Below are 13,650 nucleotides of genomic sequence, written 5' to 3'. Positions count from 1 at the left end.
CTTAGCTTTGGAGAGTGCGTTTTTTACCTTTGTGGCCATTTTTGCTGGAATTTGGCAATCTTCCGTTATTGAGATGGGCCGTTTAGGGGGTGAGAGGGGGGTGAAGTTGGCACTGAATCGATCTGCCAGGATATTGGCAATATCCTTGGGATCAGTATATTTAATGCCATTCTGTTTTAGCTCAGAGCATATCTGAGCATTGCCATTTAGATTCTTGACATAGTTATAGAATGCCTTGTGGTTGTCTTTGGAATCTTTGGCAATTTTATTTTCGTAACTAGCTTTGGAGGAATTTATGAGGGCTCTCAGTTTCTTACTGAGGCTGGTAAGGGAGTTTTTTGCATCCTGGGATTTTCCTCTTTTCTGCAACAGTTTCTTCCTTTTGTTGTAAAGTTTGTTTATGGCAGGGGATGACCAAATTGGCTTCCTTTTTTTGGAGGAAAGCATCTTGGTTCTATTTGGGATGGCATGATTCATGCATGAGGATGTGTTCGTACAGTGCCTTAGTTTAGGATTCAGCAGTCGAACTTTCAGTTCCCATCTGCATGGGTGTCATGAAGTTTGTCACTTCTGACTTGAGTAGCATGAGTTGCTGCCGGAGCCACCAAAAAGGAGCTAGCTCAGGAGAGCTCCTCTGTCCATCCCCCTAACAAGGAGTTTAGGGATTTGGACAGGTTCAGCAAAAGGGTTTATGCTTCATCCAGTTTTGCTTTATGAGCGTTGAACTACTTATCCCATTTTACCAGGCTACAGAGGGACCTGATCTTTAGCTTGGTCCCTGAGTCCATGTCTGAAGAGGAATGGAAGATGTTTTCCTCCAGAATGGCCAGCCTCCAATTTATTTTCTAATTCTTCCACGAGGCTGATTGCCCATGCGGCTGAAGGCACCTGTTGTGCCACAGGTTCTGGCATTGCCATTGTACATCGTGCCTGGATGCAGCTGTGTGACTTTATAGAATCGTTCATGGCATCATTTTTCAACACACCCTTTTGATGGTTTGTCTCTGTTTGGCCCCACAGTTCGTGATGCACACTCCCGCAGTGAGAAGGATGGGAAGACCTTGTCTGCCATCAAAATCGTTTTTCCACTCCACAAAGCTCCTTTTCCAGGAATCAGCGTGGAGGGAAAAAACTGTGGTCCAGGAAATCTCCAGGTCCTTTTCAGAATTTTGAGGGTCACTTTTCCCCCTGAGGTGGGGGGGTGGGCGGTTACAATGGTAAACGCTGTCCAAGGGTCAGAGGGGGTCCACAGAATCAAGGGTCTTGGTATTCCTCCTTGGACAGACCCTTTCAGCTCTCATGAAGGGGTGCTGAACTGTACATCTCTGGAGGTAGTCGGAGGCCACGTATCCTTGCACCCAGATGTCTGGATAGGCATTGCAAATGATCAGTGGGTGCAAAGAATTGTATCCAGAGGATACTCCATTCCTTTCCTAAGTCTTCCCAAACTGAAAACTTACCTCCCAGATGTGCCACCCAATTAGAGGGAAGCAACAGCTCTAGAAATTACAAAGCTGCTCCAAAAAAAGAGTAATCCAGGAGGTCCCGCCTGACCATGCCGGATTGGGCATCTCTCAAGGTTCTTGGTTCCAAAGAAAATGGGGTACATAAGACCAATTTTGGATCTGACATCCCTGAATAAATCAGTAAAAAACGGGAAATTCAGGATGGCATGATCCAATCCATCCTACCTCTTCTGAAGATGGACGTGCTGAATAGAACTAAAGGATGCGTACTACCATATCAGAATGGAGAGGCGCTCCAGAGGGTATCTTCATTTCAGGATGGGAGTCCGTCATTACCAGTTCTGAGTGCTTCCATTTGGTTTCATTACAGCCCCTAGGGCTTTCACCAAATGCATGGCAGTAGATGCAGCTCATCTCAGACTGCAGGGATTCTATGTGTTTCCTTATCTCAACTACTGGCTCCAAACCGCTTCAACCAGGCATCTACTCATTCAAGCCAGGGATTACCTACTACAACTAGCGCCCACTCTGGGCATAACTGTAAACACGCAAAAATTGCATTTCAAGCCTGTTCAGATAATGGACTTTATTGGAGCTTGTTTGGACACAACCAGAACTATGGCCTTTTTGTCTCCTGACAGGGTGTCCACTCTAAGATTTCATGTCTTGCAAATCCTAGCAATCCCTTCTCCTCCAGTGAAACTAGATCTAAGAGCGATAAGTTCTGTGGCTGCCACAGTAATGCTACAGCCCACAGTATGCTTACACATATGATTCTGCAGTGGACGTTATCAGTTCAATGGTTGTTACATCAGCATCTTCCGACTCGCCCAATAAAACTGTCAAGGGTTTGCAAAGACTCTTTTCTCTGGTGGCTCCATTCCTGGAAGACTACCTGGGTTGTGCCTTCATTCTTCCCCCGGCGAATGTCATGCTGACCACGGATGCTTCGCAGTTGGGGTGGGGGAGGGCATTTTCTGGGATGGATGGTACAAGAAAGGTGGTCGTCTCAGGAGGCCGAATTGCATATCAGCGTCCTGGAGATGAGAGAGCAGATCTTCTAATGTTGCCAGCACTACACAGCTGCCTTCCTTCCTTCTGGGACCATTGCAATTCAAGCTGACAATATGTCCATGGAATGGTACATCAACAAGCAAGGGGGAACCAGATCTTACCCACTGTGTGAAGAAGCAGTGAGAGTGGGGGGCAACGGGCGATCCTCTACCAACCACTTTCTAGTCGCAGTGCACATTCTGGGGGGGGGGGGCAACATTCTAGTGGACAGGTTCAGAAGAATGGTGTGGATGCCTCACTAGTGGTCTCTGAATCAGTTGGTAGCAAACATGATCCTCCACAAGTGGTGTCAACCTTGCTGCAACCTTTTTACCTCTCCTGTCAACAACAAATACAGCAAGTTCTTTGCCTTGATCCCTCCTCATGGGCAACCCCTGAGAGATGCACTAGTCCATGCTTGGCCTCCCAGTCTACTCTGTGCATTTCCGCCATTACCCCTGATTTCCAAATTACTTCAGAAAGCTCATCATTTCTAGAGCAAAGTAATAGTCATTGCTCCTTTCTGGCCTTGTCAGCTTTGGTTCACCTTTTTTTACTCTCATGTACTTTGTCTGCCATTGACTCTGGAACCTCTTCCCGACCTGTTGTCCCACATCTTGGAACAGACTCCTCCGAACCTTCAAGGTTTAAAATTGTCTGCATGGTTTTTCCAGTTCTAATGATGGTTAGACAGTCCAGATTTTTATCCCTAGTCCGACTGATCCTGATATCATCTCACAAAGCATCTACTAGGAAGATATACAAGAGTAAATGGAAAAGATTCTCTATTTAGGCTCAGCAGAAGTTGATTGATCCTTTTATGGCTCCTGTTCCTGTGATTTTATCCTTCCTGGCCTTTCTCTTCCAGAACGGTGCCAGCTATTCTGTGGCGAAGGTTCAGTTGGCAGTCATTTTGCATTTCCACATTGGGGAAAACTTTGCTACCCTCCAAGCTATGTAAGGTTTTTCTTGGGGTCACCTTTTTACTTCATCCCCCAATCACAGATCCAAACCCTCCTTAGAATTTTACTTTGATTTTACAAGTCTTGGTTCTTCCTCCTTTCGAACTGGCAGCTAAAGTGGATATGAAGTTTCTGTCCTGGAAAATGGCCTTTCTGGTTGCTATTACATCATCGAAAAGAGTTTCTGAGCTCCAAGCCCTGTCTGCTAAACCTCCTTATTTGATCTTCCATAAGGACAGAGTTTCCTTGCAGACCATTCCATCCTTTTTTTCATCTTTTCTTTCAAAATCATAAATTAAAGTATTTTAGGTTTATGGACAACCTGATCTTCCTATGTGAAGGAGGGAAAGACGAGGTAAACAGTTTTATGATGGATTTACATCAGAATAGGTTTGGTTTAGAATTTGATGGGCTGAAGGTGGGCAAAAACGTTTATCATCTAGATGTGGTAATTGATATTAATGGAGGAGAAAAATATTAGAACATCAGTATATAAAAAATTTGAAAGTGGAACACAATGTTAGAGCATTAAGTTGTCAACCACCTCATACCATTCAAGCTATACCATATGGAGAATTTATATGTTTGTATAGACTGTGTAGTAATGATCAAGAATATACTTTGGGAAAAAAATATATATGTATGCCTAAAAATAGGAGCTTTAGTAATGATTTATTGGAAAAGAAGTTTGTAAAGGAATATGGGAGTAGAGATTTTTTTAGTGGAGAAAGGTGTAGACATTTTGATAAATCCAATGGTATTTGTAAAATGGAAGATAGTTATTTTTTAACAACATATAGTTGTTTTAGTCCATTTTTAATAGACTTGTTAAAATTTTAGTGGGGATATTTGCTGTCTCTGAATGATTTTTCGCAATGGGTAAGTGATACGCCCATTGTATCTTATAAAAAAGGAAGGAATATTAAGGACTTTATAGTGAAAACTAAATTTGTGACTCCCTGTGAAAATATTACAAGAGCTTTAACAGAATATGTAACCACACCTTGTGGTAGATGCAAAGCTTGTGGATATTTAATAAAAAGCTTTAGGAAAATCAATGGGCGTAGTTTCTGTGTTAAAGGCTCTTATGGTTGTGACACTTAGGGCATTATTTATGTCCTCAGATGTCCTTGTAACAAATTTTATGTGGGAGAAAGCAAAAGATCCTTTAAAGTAAGGCTGATGGAACATATAAGAGACATTATCAGAAACAAAAAGGAAAGCTTGGTAGCTGAGCATTGCTGCAGGTTTAGTAGGCACTGTGTTGGAGAAGATAAATGTTTCACAATATGATAATGTAGATATTAAAAATAAATTACTTTTTAAAGAATATGTATATATTTTAAGGTATGATACTTTAGCCCCGAAGGGGTAAAATATGGAGGGTATTTAGAGATTTTTTATTTAGTGATTCTATTGTAATGTGTAATTAGGTATCTAATTGTTTAATTGGTGTATGTATTTAAGGCAGGTGTGTGTTTGTGAAGGATTTACTCCTTGAAGGCTTGTGTGGCCGAGACGTGAGAGAAATAAAACTGTTTTTGGTCATTGGCTGGTTGTTCTGCATCCTTTCCTTTTTTTTGTGGTTCTGCATTGTTGTTGTTTATTCCATCCTTTTTACCTAAAGTGGCCACAGAAGACAATATCAATTAGTCTAGTCATCTCCTCCATTTTTCCCACCAATTTTCAAAATAAGGGAGAGTACACATTGCATCCTCTGGATGTTCATAGGCAATTACGTTTTTATCTGGACAGGACAAAGTCCTTCAGAAAATATGACCAGCTGTTTATATCTTTTTCAGACATGAGGAAAAGCACAGCAGTTACTAAACCTACTCTGGCCAGATGGTTGCGAGATCATGTCTTTTGTTTATTAATCAGAAGGTATGCCTTTGCTGGGGACGTGTCAAAGCTCATTCAATGAGATCTATGGTGACTTCTCAAGCCTTTTCCTGGAGAATGTCGATTGATGACACATCTGTGCAGCTGTCTCTTGGTCAAGGCTTCATACTTTTATTTCTCATTACAAACTAGACATTTCCAGGAATAGAGACGTTTTTGGCTCTATGGTGATACGGAATATCCTTCCTTAAGGACAGCCGTAGGTTCTGTATAGCTGTGGACTGTGTCCCACAGGTTGAGGAATGAATTAAAATGGCAACATCCGATAGAGGTTATGGCCTTACCATAACATTCCATCTGTGTTGTCTATTTTCATTCTTCCTTGATCACCTCACTCTCCTTCCCCCTAGTCTCTTTTCCATGTAGACCTGACATAGTTGGTCTCTCTCAGGAACTGTAGTTCCTGTAGTCCCTGGGTTGAGCTCCTGAACCTTTTTCTTCTTCTGAATCTATATATATAATTTTTTGCAAACTCGATCTGAGGTATTTTGGGGGAAGAAAGCATTATGAGATGGAGAAGGAGCTTGAACACTGAATCTTGAGCTTGGAAAGCATCCGAGTTGGATCCAAGGTCAGATCCGAAACCCACAGGTCAAGGAAGAATAAAAATAGACAACACGGATGGAACGTTATGGTAAGATCATAGTTTTACCTTTATAATCTCGAATCACACTTGTGCGAGTATTCATATATTCGCATTGAAAAAACGAAACTGGAAACAACGACAGTTGTTAATGTTCGAAAAGCAGCAAATCGAAAAGCCGATTCTCTGAGTTTCGAACATAAATGTCGACAACAAAATTCGATAAAGTGTAATGCAGGGGGGCAAGCCCCCCTGCACTCCCCCCCCCCACTTTATTATTCTAACTCCGAGATCGCACTACAGTGGGGAAAGGAACCATTTCCAACTCCCCACTATAGTACAATCTGCCCCAGAATGTCGAATGTGCAATGAGCGAATCTCGCTGTGCATTCGCTCATTGCACATTCGAACCTTCTTCCGTTCAACGTTTGCAAACCTTGCAAACTGTCTTTCGAACAATTGTCGGTCGCCTGTGTGCAATACGTACATGTAAAGGTAAACCAAGATCATAACTTCTTTTTTTGTTATATCAGCGATCAGTGTCAAAATAACAAGTATTACAAGTTCACAACTCGTACATACCCTTCTTATCCTCAACACATTTCACCACTCCCTCCTAGATATCATATTAACTAACAAACCTTCTTAAACATTACTGTCTGCCCACCATTTATCAGTGTTCACTGCTCTATCAGTTTCCATCTCCATCATCCATATGTAACTATGCCACCAAAGTTCATATCTTTCTATAATAGATCATAGCTTAAAATTAGCAAACGTTTTACAGCCATGCCCTCCTCATTGGACTAGCCACAAATTCTGAATTCAACTGACTCCTAACATTGCTGCAGAACTACTCGCCTCTCTACTGACTGACTTGCAAAACCGCTGCTTCCGAGTAATCTAAAGCTACCAACTGTAATCTAATAACTGATTAACCTATGAGCTTAATGCTCTTCTACAACTCCCAGACAAGCCACAGAGTTTCTGGAAAGCCCTTCCAACTACGACAGACAGTGCTACACCCAGCTAGGTAGCCATTCCAAGCAAGCGATACACTGTCCTAAGTCACTTGATGAAATCATACCAAACTTCACTAATAACTCATCCAAAAACTTCTAGAAGGAAGTCAGTTGTTGTACAGGATGGAATAACCATCCCTCCATGAATTCTACATCCTCACAGCTTTCTACCTTTGGTTTCATTTCTCACTTCAACAACCTTCACATGCCTTACTTTAGTCGATTCTAAACTGGCTCTGCCACCCTAGTACTTCCCATACATTCCTCAATTCTACTTCAGGACCATCATATCCAAGGACGTCTTTCACCCTTTGTTTATTTATCACTGTAGATAGCAATATACAGTAGAGAGTTAATTGTGCAAACTAAATAGGACCTAGGGTAATTTGGATAATCAAACATAGAATTGAACCAGATAAAAAACATCTAAAATCTTATTTTGTTCTGCACGCAGAAATACACTTTTCAATCATTCAGCAATTCCAATGGACAATAAAGAATATTTTCCACACACGAGCTGGCTACAAGCTCAAAATACATGCTGAAGCAAATGCATATAATGTTTACATATTCAGACTTTATGATTTTTTCCTACTTGAAAACTTTGTAAGGGTGGTTCTGATAACTGACATTTCTGGTAATCGGGACTCTACTGTAATGCAATTGAAACACATCTACAACCTGTGTATTACATTTATAATAATATGCCTAATATCCATACCTCTCAACTGCTTAGAGCAAGAAATCAGCACAAAGCCATAAATAATGGGTGGACATAAGCCCAAGAAATAGGGACAGTTTTTAAATATTGTATTGCTCCCTATCATCTTAGAAAGTTGATAGAATAACAGGGTTTGCATTAGTGTGAATTTTCAAATGGGTGTGACGTCAAATGTCTCATTATTTTCTGGCTTCAGTCCTCAGTGATTTGCCAATGATTTGCCAGAAAGACAAAATTTTGTGAGGAACAGATCTTGTCAATTTGCCTAGACAATCATATTGAAACAGGCATTAGTGATGACACAGTAACCTCATTCAAAAACTAACTACGTCGTGAATTTCAATCCATCAACCACTCCATCTGTCCCTCTGCAGAAAGGTGTCCCCCACTGATTTATTCTGGCACCTCTTTCTTTCTTTCTTTCTACTGTAACAAATTCCCTCTTGACTTAACTCCATCTTCCTCGCCTCCTTTATGCTAATGACATGGCCTTTATTATGCACTAGTCATTCTCTCTCCTCTCTGGAACTCACACTTCAGTCTGATTTTCATGCCCTTATGAAATAGTCCAGTGATAAGCAATTATTCATTAATTCCACTAAAACAAAAACGCAATGCTTTTTAGTACTAGGCAAAAACTCATTTCTGTCTCCAGACCTCTGCAAGTCCTCAGTCATCTGAATGACACTACTGAAAATATAACTAAATTCAGATACCTAGGGGTTTGGTTGGATCCCTTCCTAAATTCCCATTTCCACCTGGACTTTACAAAATAATCAACTTTCTCCTCTTCTAGGCTAATAGAATCTCCCCCTTTCTTTCCAGACCCTGTAGGAATTGCATAGGTAAACATCTTACTGGCTCTGCTACAGGCTGCAGTCTCTAAAAGAAGTGCATCCACCATTTAAACCATCTCAAACACCATATCCAAATTCTTTAGTAGGTCCTCCAAGAAATGAACATTACTGCAAAACATTGAAAAAACTAACTGGCTATCTGTGAAGCAATGTTCTGACTTTCTGTTTGCCTCTCGGATGTAATGACCTTTCCCTAGCTACCCTCCAGACTATTCAGAAATGCACCAACATATAACCTTAGAAGTTTTAACCGTTCGGGTCCTTTGCTCAAATCCCCTAAACTAGGCTTCAGTGCAGGACCCATGCTTTTTGATTCCTTTACCCTAACCTTTGGTAATCTCTCCCCCTTCTTTTTTTTTTAAGTTAATTCCTCTTATCCACATTTCTGATTAGACCTGAAAGCGCTTTACAAGACTTGAGGAAATTTCATCCTGCTGTCATATAGTTTAACCTCTTCCCACCCTACTTCCCTCTGCATAGCTTGCTCTGACGCACTTTTCATTCTGACTTTTTCAGCATGTCAGCTGTGATGCAGCGGTTAGTGTTGTCACCTCACAGCAAGAGGTTCTCCAGTTCCATAGCTGGGGTGCCTTCTGTGCGGAGTCTACATGTCCTCACAGTGTTCGCATGGGTTTCCTCCCACATTCCAAGGATGTGCATCTGGAGAATTTCTTCTTGGGCCTCTGCTGAAAGTGGTGTTGGTCCCAGTCCGACTTTCACGATTAAGTAAATGTTAATAAATTAAATAAATATTCACACTATATATAATGCATATGTCTATTGTTTTGTCTGTCTGTATATAAAGTCCTGTTTATATTGTCTTTATACCCTCAGTTCAGCTCTTGTATTCGTTTGTAAATAATGCAAGTAAATATGTTGCATTTTGTCATTCACTGTGCATACAGTATCATGTATATATTCTGTTTACACCAGGACTGAGACTGAACTAGGTCTGGCGGGGTCAGTGTTGTACCCCCACTTAACAAACTTAAAGTAAAAAGTGCACAATACATAGATATTGCACAAAGTATCAAATTGGAAATGTGTTGTTGAGGTATTTACGTTGCTTAAAGAAAGACATTGCTTCCTATCTTGACAAATCTCTCATATGGGTACTGAACTGTCATTCAAGCAGTTTCTTCATTTTCTGATGTTCTTGCTGTTACTGGGAAATGAAGGAGTGAGGTGTACCCTTCATATTCTGGATGTTGACCATCCATTTTGGTTTTGCCTGTTAGGTCATTACAGTAGAAAGACAGATTAGTTCTTCTTTTCCAATTGATAGGGAATGTTTTATAGTTACTGTATTAACTCTGTTGCAATGGAAGCAGAGTTGCTTTATTTTTATGTGTAGGTGGCTTAAAGGCCCTTTTGACAATATATGGCATACCCCTATGGGATGGTTACATCTATTCCATATTTTAGGAATGTGCCTGTTTATGACATCTTTGCCATAGCCACCTCAGCACAGATGCCCACCTTTACTATACAGTGTAGTCTGCACCTCCATTTGGGAGTTGAGTATTCTTTGAAAGGGCTGTTCCTCAGGCAGCCTGTCCTGAATTAAGACTTCTGCCTTCCTATCTCCTTCCACCACTTCTAGGGGTTGTGCAGGGCATTCTTTACAAATATTCTTAGAAGCACGGAGGGCCTCTTAAAGTAAGATGCAGCAATGCTTGAACAAGCACCATGTCTGTTGATCTTTATGAAATTCCACTGTACCATCAAGCACCATGTCTGTTGATCTTTATGAAATTCCACTGTACCATCTCCATTGTTCTGGTAATTGTAGCTGAGCCTCCTCTGACAAGCGGACCTGTAATCAACAACAGGCTTATAATTTTTTTTTCAGTAGTTGAATCATATGTTCAGGCATCTTTGCAAGGGGCTGTCTCTGGCTGCTGTGTGACTCTGAATTGGCTTAAGTGGGTAATTGCAGTGTGAGTGAACAGCATGTTCAAATAGAGGTAAGAACTGGATATTTGGGGAGCTGGGGCTGCTCAAGTCTCTTAACCCTGGTGTAGGGATACCTTAGTCATCTTGAATATGGGAACTCAAAACTTTTAAGGTGAGTAATGTGAGATATAGTGAGAACTCGCCTTTTTGTTAAAGGATGCCATTTTACGTATTTCTTATTTGTAAAGGCTGCCATCTTTGCAATCTGGAAGCAGCTGGACTGTGAATCCTTTCCTTAACATAAGGCCAGCCATTTGTTTACATCCTTCAGACAAGACCCTGCTGTTGGATATTTTGACATAAACTCTTGTGTCATCATGTCAACAAAATATTAATCTTGATAACCGTACATTTTCACAGTCTTCCTTCAGATAAGATGTGTAAGGCATTGAAAAGATGCATGAATAAAATGGATTCTTCTGCCACATTCAGTTTTGTATTCCTTAACTCCTTATTGACATATAATTAAAAGTATAAATGATTGCAGTGTACTGTGAGGTCAACCTATCAAAATCCACTTATATGTAACAATGTAGACATATTGGTACTACACACAGTATGGACGGTACGCAAACAAAGCAGGCTTTTTCTAAGGTACAGAACATAACTTGAGAGGCTATAGCAAAATGAAATATCTTTAATTTATTACAATATCTACACTCATGTTTAGCTGATTTCAGGATTGGAAAAATTCTAACTGTAAAAATCAGAAACCTCCTCAAACGTAGTTTAATTTGGATTTGGATTCCAGTGTAAAACATAGGAACATGTTATTAACCAGTGGTCTCATAATGAGACTAATGCAGACTTGATATCGCTTACTTCTTGGTCTTCCTGTTTAAATTGTGTAGGTATGTCAAGTCAGAGGGCTGCCATATAGTCCTAAGTAAGAAATAACCTCCACTAGTAATAAAAAAGTTCTCTGTATGAAACAATTGTCCTCGGATTCGTGGTCACTGGATTCCTTTCAGGATGAGCTTGGTAGCATGGTCCTGTTGGATCACTAGATCTTTCTCTGTGACCACAGTAATGTGGAGTTTAAGCCAACTTGCATGTTCCAATGCCCCCTCTATTTTTCATTACAGAGCATATTCTTTTACATTCAAATTCGTAACCTGCAAAAGAAATTAGAGATTTTGATTAGTGCAACCAATTTACAATTTTTCCAACTCTCAGATTTTCTTGACAGTTGAATGTAACGGTGGCAATTTAAATAACATATTTTAATGTGATTTTATGATCTTTTTTTCTGAACTAACTTTTTAAATCACTTTTAAATGAAAGTAATCCATATTTTTGTAATTACATTTCAAAAATTGAAATGGCTTTCTGTCTGGTAAGAATGCATTCAAAAAACATGTGTGTTCATCCTCAAGTAGAAATTAACTTACAACAGAAATTAGAATATTGCAGTGCTCATGTAATCTTTGATTTGTGCTTTTTGTCCTCCTGCTGCCTTGCAGCCATTAACAGTCCGTGATCAGACATCCTGTTCTTTCCCTGTAAGGCGTGAGCCACTTGTGGAGACTCATTCATGCGGTCATCTTCGTTTATACCTTGATGGCTGTTATGGGCACCTATGTCACTGTGAGGCCCTGCTTTGCCCTTCCCTTGCATGTGAGTACACCCAGCCACATGCTAATCAAGGGCTGCTGTCACTGATTTGGTAAACCAAGCGCACACCTCCTGTTATGGTTGTTTTCCTCCCCCCTCCAAGCAGGCACACTAGCATTTGCCACTCACTTTTACCTACTCCTTTCAGCACCTAGACTGCTAATCAAGCTCTGGTTATCAGTGTAGAGCTTTATTTCTGTGTACCACAGTGGTGTGTTTTGGATTGTACTTTCAAGTCTTCCTAGCAGTTGAATGTTTTCATCAGAATGTCCAAAGGCAACATGGCTGTTACTGGACAGATTGTTACTGATATTGCTGGTATTACTGAAATAGCTGTTACTGTCTATAAAGACTTCAGTAAATGATTTTAGAAAGAAACAGTGTCTTATTAAGCAATGTCTTATGCAGCACCTGTTAGTGACCTGTACAAAGTAGTGGGCGTCAGGTAATTAGGGATGTTTGCTTATTTCTATTTCACTTTTCATTGTAATAGTGTGGTCTTTGAACCTGTTACTTCTCTGTTTAAAATCTGCATGCCTTTTCTTCAGTCTTTTTTCTTGCATTTTATCTGTCACGTCTTACAAGTTTATTCTGTTTTATTATTCCTCTAATTACACTTGAACAGTAAACTGGCTAGTGTAGCCCCTTACATAGGGTGTATAGAACTTGTGTTCCCTTCTTGGATACTTTTGATCTGGTGCCCCCAGGAAATGCCTTTGATGTGGTCTATGCTTATGGATCTTGTTGCATTCGTCATAAACCTCTCAACACTTTTAGTCCAGTAACCAGCTATGAGTCTGTATTATAGCAGCGCAAGAGCCATTTTAAGCCTAGCCAAGCTTACTGCAAATTTATCAAAATATTGTTGGTGTCAATACCCCAAGGAATTTTACAGTTACAGTATAGGCTTATACAGCTCAAGCATTCACTGACCAATTTGTGATTTCCCCTCCATTGTTCACGTTATGTTTGAATAAGGTTAGGGATGATATGCTTCACATGGAAGGGGAACCTGTTCCATAGAAGGGGTAATCTTTGAGACACATACCTATCCCTTCAACAGATACTGTTTGTCGCAGATGAGGTTTAGGTCCTTAAAATGGGTATTTCTGATGCTATTTGCTTTGCGGATGTGCAACAAATCCATCAGTGAGGGATCCGAGGAAGCCTTGTAGACTAAGCATAGATCACCCTGCAGCAGTCTGTAGCAGACAGAGTACGGGGATGAGGATTTGTAACAAATCTGCATAGGACTTATTGTTTACTCCCTGTATTCTTTGTGAGGAAACTCTTTGGTATCATAAGCTGTTGCAAGAGCCTGTCAAGTACATGCTGAAAGGTGCGTTGTACTTCATTGGTCTGATGAGAGCAGAGTATAGCAGAACAGTGATGACCTTGGATCTGGATGCCATCCCCTTACTAATAAGTTGTACAATATAGAATTATTTGAGATCAAAGATGTTACTGTTAACATGCATTCCCCGATCACACTGTGTCTAGTATTAGGGACATAT

General features: G+C 40.4%; 1 protein-coding gene across 1 annotated transcript in view; it reads left to right on the top strand.

The window, feature by feature from the left end:
- Positions 1–13,650, top strand: part of LOC122809680 (zinc finger protein 850-like) — a 416,499-nt gene that overhangs the window by 283,527 nt on the left and 119,322 nt on the right. The gene's annotated exons all lie outside the window — the stretch shown is intronic.

Source organism: Protopterus annectens, chromosome 8.part0 (genome assembly GCF_019279795.1).
Source record: "Protopterus annectens isolate FY-2018-M chromosome 8.part0, PAN1.0, whole genome shotgun sequence".
In the NCBI taxonomy this organism is placed as follows: domain Eukaryota; kingdom Metazoa; phylum Chordata; order Ceratodontiformes; family Protopteridae; genus Protopterus; species Protopterus annectens.
Note: the sequence above shows the minus strand (reverse complement) of the source record. Positions and strands in the feature narration are given on the sequence as shown.